The sequence below is a fragment of the Cervus canadensis genome, chromosome 18, assembly GCF_019320065.1.
Source record: "Cervus canadensis isolate Bull #8, Minnesota chromosome 18, ASM1932006v1, whole genome shotgun sequence".
NCBI classification, from domain to species: domain Eukaryota; kingdom Metazoa; phylum Chordata; class Mammalia; order Artiodactyla; family Cervidae; genus Cervus; species Cervus canadensis.
Genome location: NC_057403.1, coordinates 11905272 through 11914045, shown reverse-complemented (window position 1 = coordinate 11914045; position 8774 = coordinate 11905272). Strand labels below are relative to the sequence as shown.

At 39.6% G+C, this 8774-nt stretch overlaps 1 long non-coding RNA gene across 1 annotated transcript in view; it reads left to right on the top strand.

The window, feature by feature from the left end:
- The first annotated feature begins 178 nt into the window (after positions 1–178).
- Positions 179–8774, top strand: part of LOC122420067 — a 77790-nt gene continuing 69194 nt past the window's right edge. Inside the window, exon 1 of the long non-coding RNA XR_006263165.1 lies at positions 179–747. This is a non-coding gene — a long non-coding RNA (uncharacterized LOC122420067). The remainder of the gene's footprint in view (positions 748–8774) is intronic.

Sequence of the window (8774 nt, the reverse complement as noted above, 5' to 3'; positions counted from 1 at the left end):
CGGGCCGCGGTTGCCGTGGCGACTGCTTGGCGCGAAGGCAGGAGGTTGACGTCAACGGAGCCAATGCTAGGGGCCCTGAGGAAGGGTCTGGAAGCGGGGGGGCGGGGGGGGGGGGTTGTTCGACCCCCAAACAAAGAAGGGGGGGGGGTTACACGGAGAAAGCCTTTCCAAAGACTCCCAAATGCAAATCCTCTGAAGAGACCACACAAACAAACAAACAAACAACCCCGTACATTTGTCTAAGAAAGTGAAAAGCTGGCGGGCAAAAACATGTATGTTGAAGTTAAAGACAAACGAGAAAGTGGGAGACGAGACTTTTCCGCCTGGGACACACGAAAGACCCGGGGCTAACTTCCCTAATAAACGAAGAATTTGGAAACCGATACGGTAAAGACCAAATCGCGCCTGAAAAATGGGCAAAAAGGGAGGACACTGGCAATTCACAGAAAAGCACAAATGGCTGACAGACCTACGGGACAGAACTCTTGACCCGACTTCCAAAGACCGAAAAACTGAGAGCGCAGACCTGCGCCGTTCCGCAGGCGCTCTCCTCAAGCGGCCGCGCGCGCCGCCGCCGGGCCGGTCCACCGCCGTCCAGCCAGACCGTTGACGTGCGGGGCGCACCGCCGCCTGCGGAGACCTGTGTGCGGCGGGAAATGCGGGCTGCGCCTCGCGGGACAGACCACCACCGAGGACTCGGCCGTCAGTCACACCGACAGTCAGGCCGAAGCATGCAGACACGACCCGGTAAGTACTCGCACTTGTTCGTTTGTTAAGGGTGAACACACACGCGGTTAAACCTCTGGGGAAGCGTGCAAGAAATTGTCAGCCGGTCACCTCGGGGGCCACGGGAGTGAGGGGAAGGAAGATGGAGGAGGGCTCCTGCCCGTCTCCAGTCCATTCTGCCGGACTCCCCTTCCAGAAACACGCGTTTTGTCGTGCGGTAGCCGCGGGGTGTCTCACAGAGCCTCCCGAGGCGCGGGTGATCCGGCCGCCCCACTCTCCAGGAATAAAGCGGAGAGGTGTGAGCGAGTCCATGCAGGCGTGCTCAGCGAGCGTCACTTTTTATGAGAAAAAGGCACTCTGTGGAAGCACTAAACCGTACTCGGGCAAAGCCATACCGTGCAATTTTATGTGGCCAGTTAAAATGTAAGACTTGAATTTTAAAGGAGAAGACTCATGAGATACGTTCAGAATAGGATATCCAAAATGAAAATTTATATTTACACTTCGTAAGTATAAATATTTATAAATCAGTGGTTCCTGGGGATACTGGAAGCTGCTGACCTGGGGCGGGGGGCGAGGAGGGCAGTGTTTGAAACCCTCCAAGCCTTCAACAGTCTCCGGTCAGCCAGCAGTGCCACGTAAACAGAAAATCTGAATGAAAATGCCTTTGCTCTGCACCCTTGAAATGTACTCCTCAGGAGCATCCACGGAAATTCTAGAGGTACCACTGAGAGTGAATGCGGTCCTAAGCTTAGGGAAGAGGTTTCCAAATCTGGCCACACACGTCAGGAGCCGCTGGGGGAGCTGTTGGACGCTGCAGGTGCCCAGCGTCCCACAGAGGTGTTTTTTCCGAACCCCGGAGGGGAATTTAAAGTCTGGCTAAGGTCTGGAAGGTGATTTAACACATTCAAGGGACCCCTCCATCCCCTCTCTCCTCAAAGACCTCTATCTGCAATACAGGTTTTTCTCCTGGATCCTGCATCATTCATTCCCATCAGCACATGCTCTCAGAGCGTCTCCCCTTTCTCAGCACTCCCTTCTGGCACTGGCCAATAAAGCCTTCTTGATGGAGTGGTCTCTGTCACAGACTCAACAGACTTACTGCGCATTCTCTCCCCTTACCATGCCACACGGGGGGCTTACTCCTTTCCACACTCCTGAAGCCATTTGGCAATTTCAGCAGTTCTCTATGTGGCTAGGAGACTTGTTCTTAATCTCACTTGATCTTTCAGTAACATTCAACATCCTCATTAAAACAATGATAAAAACTCAGACCATCTTATTTTCAGAGACACTACACTACCCTGGTTTTCCCCTTCTGTTCTCTTAGCTGGCTTCTGCTCTGTTCAAGCTCCCAGTGCTCAGAACTCAGTCACTAGCCTTCTCCCTCAACATCTACCCCCTAGGCAGCAGTCTCACCTCGCGGGATGGTTTCAGAGCCACCTGCATGCCAACAGCTCCCCCTGGCACAGAACTCTCCACAGAAGCCGAGTCTCATATACCCAGCTAGCTGCCTAACAGCTGAGTGCTCTACCAGGATGTCAAATGGGCAACTCAAAACACGAAAACAAACAGCAATTTCCCTTTTCCTTGTTTCTATAAACAGCACCAGCTGCAGTAGCCAAAAATCTTGCAATTGTTCTGGATTCCTGGTTCCCTTACCACCAACATTCACTTCATCAGCAGGTCCTGCTGGCTCTACATCCAAGATACACTCCAAATTTGTCCCCTTTTTGCTCTGCATGATAGTCCTAATCATTACCCCCTAGGTATTAGCCTACTCACTTGACTACCTGCTTTGACTTCAAACCCTTCCCTCTAGTATTTTCTAGAGAGCATCTTCTTTAACCGTAAATAAGACATCATGTTGCAGCTTGAATTACCTTCTATTCTTGACCCCAATCACACTTCAATATGTCTAAAATCCATACCATGAACAAAGTTAAAAGAAAAGGCATCAATATCTTTTGTCACGGAAGAATGTTAAATATTTGTGCTGTAAAATTTAATAATCTTTTCCTTCAGATTTCTGCTTTTTATACCTTAAGAAATCCCTCTCCACGCTGAAGTCATAAAGATATAATACTCTTAAGTTTTAGTCTTTTTAGGTTTAGTTTTATATATATTCTGTGGTATGGATTTATTTTTTCTCCTGACATATATCATATTTCTGTATGAGTGTTCCTAACCTCTAGTCTGTCCCATTGGTCCATCTGTGTGCATTAATTATTGGAGCGTTATAATATCTTGATATCTTAAAGGACAATTGCCCTACCTTGTTTTTCAAAAGTGTCTTTGGCTATTCTTAGCCGTTGACATTTTACTGAATCCACAAAAAAATTTAAAGAGAACCAAAAACATTTTATCACAACATCTCATCTTTGCCTATGATCTGTGCTACCTGTTTATTCATGTCTTCTACAGCCAACAACAACAGTACACTGTAATTTTTTCCCATAAAGATCTTAGTTGACTTTTGGAGGTCTTTTTTCCTATTACTTACCTAACAGGTTATTTTTGAGTTAAAACAGTGATAAAGCTTTTAAAAAATAATTTCATATTTATAGAAAAGTTGCAAAGATAATGTAAACATTCCTTCCTCAGTCCCCCCTGATGTTTACATCTTACCTAACTTCGGTATGTGGTCAAATGAAGAAATTACCACTAGTACAAAACTAGTAATTATACTATAGATTTGCCATAAATGTCTTCCTTCTGTCCCAGGACCCCATCCAAAACACCACATTACATTTAGTTGTGTGTCCTTAGACAACTCCAGGCTGTGACAGCTCCTCGGTATCTCCTTGTTTTTCATGACTTTAGCAGTTTTGAGTAGTGGTGGTCAGGTATTTTGTAGAAAGTCTCAATTTGAGTTTGTCTAACAGTTTCTCATGATTTGTCTTGGATTATGGTTTTTGAGAATTATCTACTATTGCTTTTTATATGTTGATTTTTTTTTTAATCCAGTGAATTTGCTGACCTGTCCTTGTTAGTTCTAATAGTTTCTCACAGATTTTCCTGGACGCTTTAAAAATGTTAATCTGTTTATGACAGTTTTTAGATTTTTATTGACAATTATATCTCATTTCTATCATAATGTATTCTCTAGGACCTCTGGGGAAATATGGAATAAATCTTGTTCTAGACTTGAAAGGGGATACTTATCTTTTACTATCAAGTAAAAATGTCCACAGTAAGCTTGTTTGCAAAGCCTCTTTGTTGGGGATTAAGGAAATTCCCTTTAGTTCTAGTTTTCTAAAAATTTTATCATGAATACATTTAATTTTTATGTAATGCCTTTTCTGTTATCTATTGGGAAGATTATGTTATATAATCTGTTAATGTGGAGAATTAAGGCAAATTTTCTGATGTTGAAACATGTAGCATTTGTAACCCCTACTTGATCATGATAATGAGGGGCTGATTTATATACACATGTAGCAGGATACTACTGAGTTATATTTTACTTTTGGTTTTTGCACCTAAGTTCTTATTCTACTATACTTGTTTCACTTTGGTATCAAGGTTATACTAGCCTTATAAAATTATTTGGATTTTCTTCCTGCTTATATTCTCTATAACAGAACATACAAAATAGAGTTTCTCATTTTTGAAAGTTTAACATAACTTACTATAAAATTAAATCTGATGTCTTTTTGCATGAAATATTTTTTACTTGGTTTCCTTAGTTTTGTTCTATATTTCTGCTTTATCTTGAGTCAATTTAGGTCATTTCTATTTTCTAACATATTTGTCCTCTTTACTTATTCTTTTTTTACATTTAATTTCTGCTCTCTATTTTATTATTTCCTTTTTTCTCTTTATTTGAGTTTCTTTTCCTAGCATCTTGAGTTGCACATTTAACTCATTTACCTTTAATCTTTCTTAATTTTTAACAGGTACATTTAAGGCTATTACATTCCTTTCAAGTACCACTTGAACCGCATTCCATACATTTCACTGTTGTTTGGTACTATATTCCATTGCTGCAAATAGATTTCCTCTTAGTCACACTCAGGAATGTATTTAGGTTTTTAAGTTCTTTAAAAGTCTTTTGATTATAGATTTCCAATTTAACTACATTATAGCCAAATGATATGGCCTATATGTTATTGATACGTTAAAATTTCTTTTGTGATCTTAGGATGTAATCAATTTTTAATTGTTCAGTGTATTAGAAAAGAATAAGTATTCTCTAATTATCAGGTACCAATTTCTATTTATGTCCATAGGATCAAGTTCTGTGTTTACATTTTCAGTATTCTTATTTTCTGTCTGCTTGATATATCAGTTCTAAATAATTATTTTTTAAAAAAATCTCCCATTAGCATATGGCTTCATTCACTGCTCCTGGTAATTCTTTTTAGTTTTTGCTTTATGTATTTCAAGGCCATGTTTTCAGGTAGGAACAAGCTCATGATTTCCTCTAAATCAGATATCAGAGAAATTAATCTTGAAGTCTGCCTTTAATAGGGGAGTTAATCTGTTCACATTTTATATTTCTGATATACTTGCTTGTTAAATGTTCCTTTTCCTTTGTTCCTTATTTTCTCCATTCCTGCCTTCTACTGAGTTGATCAAGCTTACTTTTTTTTCCCTTTGCTAATTTGAAAGCTTTCAATTAAACTTGTTATTTTATTGTCTAGCTTTAAATTCCTAATTATACGCAAGTACTTATTTTTTTAAACAGAGTGTAAAATAATAAAGGAAGCTGGCATACCTTAGCAATTCATTGAAGTTCTTATTCCTACTTTCCTGGTTACTGTCTAGAATTTTAGCTACATATTTTTAAAACAAACCCAAAGCACAATTTTTGCAGTCAATGATTAATTATGTTTATTGATAATTTATTCTCATTTCTCGAATTTTACTCCTCTCTAGGTTCTTTTTTTCCCCTCATTGTAATAAATCCTTAATTAAGCCTTTTAGTATAGGGGGCAGTCTCTCTATTTGTGTTTCTAAAAATGGCTTTAAGATATTTTTTTGAATGACAGTTTACTTAAGTATGGAATTCTAAAGTGACCCTTCTCTTATTTTGAAGATATTATTCTATTGTCTTCAACATCTAACATTGCTGATGAGGTCTGCTATGATCTAAGTGTTCCTAATAGCATTGGTTTTTTCCTCTGTGGCTTTTCAAATGGTGTCACATATGGATTTATTTTTGTTTCTCCTGCTCAGGACTTGTGTGACCAATGAAGGTCTTTTTGCCATTCTGCAGAATTCTTGGCCAGTCTATCTTGGCCAATATAGCTTTTCTGCCATTTCAACTTTATTCTCTTCTCAACCTAATAGAGTATATTTGCCCTTCTTAGTCTGTCCTTTGTTTATGTTCTCTATTTTTCATATACTTTTCTGGGTTGCTTTCTGAGTAACTCCTCTTTTAAACTGCATCCAATATAGTGTTTACCTTGATGTGTTTTACAGTGGCCATTTTTTTTTTCACGTGTAAGATTTTTAATCCATACTTTTTTATATCCACCTTTGTCAAATGGATGAACATTTTATGAATACTATTCTTTATCTTTCAAGAGTCTTAAAGTTACACTGAAACTATTAGAATTGCATTTTATCAGGAATGAATTCATCCTGACAGCTGATTTTGTTGTCTTGCTTATTAAGTTTTCCTATGCTTAACTCAGTGCTTTGTAAATTTAGTTTCTAAGTGTTTCTTAGAACACTTAGCTATCACCCCTGACCCCACCTGTCTCTTCCCTCCATATCTAGCTTTTTTCTCTTTTTTGGTTGTGTCTTCTTTGCTCTGAGAAACTTAGTCCTGAGACAAGTCAAATGGGGGCTCTGTGCCATGTGATAAAGGGGGTATGTCAGTCACTGAGCAAAATTTAAGCACAGGCTGGGTCCGCTCTACATGGCCATGTGTTCACTCCTGCCACTGCTCTTAATATAAGCTGAAGCCCTGAGTAACTATTACTGGCTTTTTTCCAGTCTCATTTCATGTCAGGAGAATCTCACCCCAGCCCCTGTTTGACACAGTGAGCCTGGGACCTCAATGTGCATGGAGTGCTTCTGGACCTTGTTACTCCACAACAGTCAAATTGTTAACTACCTCCGCCTATTTAAAGATCAGAAGTCCAACAGGTTCAGCTCTTCAACCCCACAGATCCTTGTTTTTCTGTTCAGTTTTTGATCCATACAAATGTCATGCACTTCTAGATCACTGGAAGTTATATTAAAAAGAGGTTGAAGTGTGAATGCAGCACTCACAGCACCAACTCAATCAAAAATATTATCCTTTTTTTGGTTGGGGGGAGGGCACACTGCCTGGCAGGTGGGATCTTAGTTCCCCAACCAGAGATCGAACCCACACCCTTTGCACTGGAAACGCAAAGTCTTAACCACTGAACTGCCAGGGAAATCTACAAAATACTATTTTCTAAATTATCTACAGCAGTTCTCACTTCTTTCCCAAGCGTACAATGGGGTTTTCCTGAGGCTCTATGACATGTGGTATCACCACCGAGTGAATGCTGAAGCAGTTGAGAATCTAGCTGTTTTCATTCAAGCCAGTTGTTAGATTTGTAAAGATTTAAAACAATGCCATTCTTCTCAGTAGTCTTTTGCTTTGGGAATTATTAATGTTAAATTTAAAAAAGGTTGCTTATATTAACATGTAATAAACTTACTACCTATTTTAAATTAATATACATTTAAAATTTTAATTTCTAAAACTATATATATTGATAGGTGTAATCCACATAAAAAATTCTTTGGAGTCCTCAATCATTTCAAGAGTGTAAATGGGTCTTGAGAAAAAAAAAGTTTGACAACCCCTGGTCTACAATAAATCTTTAACAGATTGGGTGATCTGGGTATTATGATCCCATGGATTTGCATAGAGTTTAGTACATGGTTAAGTCTCTCAACGAATGCTTACTCATCCATTCTTTAAGAACTATTTGAGTGCCATATATATATATATATATATGGACCAGTGCTAGGCCAGGTTCTGGCTCACTGCAATTAAATTAGAAATGGCCCCTGCCCTAAGTCATTTATTTCATAAATATGTCTTTAAGCTTCAGTCTAGCTGGCAAGATACATAAAGTTGACCAAAAAAACCCTTTAAAAATTGCAGTGAGGAGTCTGAAGAAAAAACAGGCAGCTACAATGAGGTGGAGAGGTGGGTAAGTGTTTGTATGGCAGTTAAATAGAGCAGTCAGGGAAGGCTTCTCTGAGGAAGAGAAGCTAAAACTAAACCGTGAGAAAGAGCTAGCCCTGGGAAGAGCAAGGGGAAGAATATTCTAGACAGATAAAACAGCAATATACAAAGACTAAAAAGGAAAAAAAAATAGAACAGACATCAGAATGCCTGGAGGATAGCAAGAATGGAGTAGAGGGGCGTAAAATGAGGTTTTACAGGTGTGCAAAAGCCAGTTCTTTAGGAACTGGAGGCCAAGATAAAGATCTTGAATTTGATCCAAAAGGTGATACGGAGTCATTAAAGATGTTTAAATAAGGTCTGACATAATCCATTGAAAGACAATTCATGTTGCTGTGTGGAGAACTAGGGGACTAGAGATTGAAAAGAGAGGAGGCCCGTAGACCAGTTAGGAGGCAGCTGTCTAGGCAGGATGACAGTGCTCTGAACCAGCAGGATGGCAGTGGAGATAAGGAGAAGTGGACAAATACAACGGGTGTTTTGGAGACAAAATAGACAAACCCTGCTGATAATTTGTGTATTTGTGGCAAAGAAAAAAACATCGCAAATGATTCCTATATTTTTGGTTTGAGCAGCTGGGTAGATGGAAGTGTTATTTAGTGAGTCGCTGAGTCACAGGTTTGGGCAGGGGAAGAGCAGAAAATCCAGAGCTCTCTTTTTGATGTGTTACATTTGAAATGCTTACCCTCAAGCAAGTGGAGATGTTGAGTAGGTACTCTGGAGAGGTTGGCTAGAGCTCTGACTCTGGAAGTTTTCCACACAGAGCTGTGAAGTGAACACTGTACTCTACAAAAATAAATTCAAAAATGTGTTCTTCAGTATTTAGTACTCTTGCATATATATTTAGTACTCTTGCATATTCAGTGCT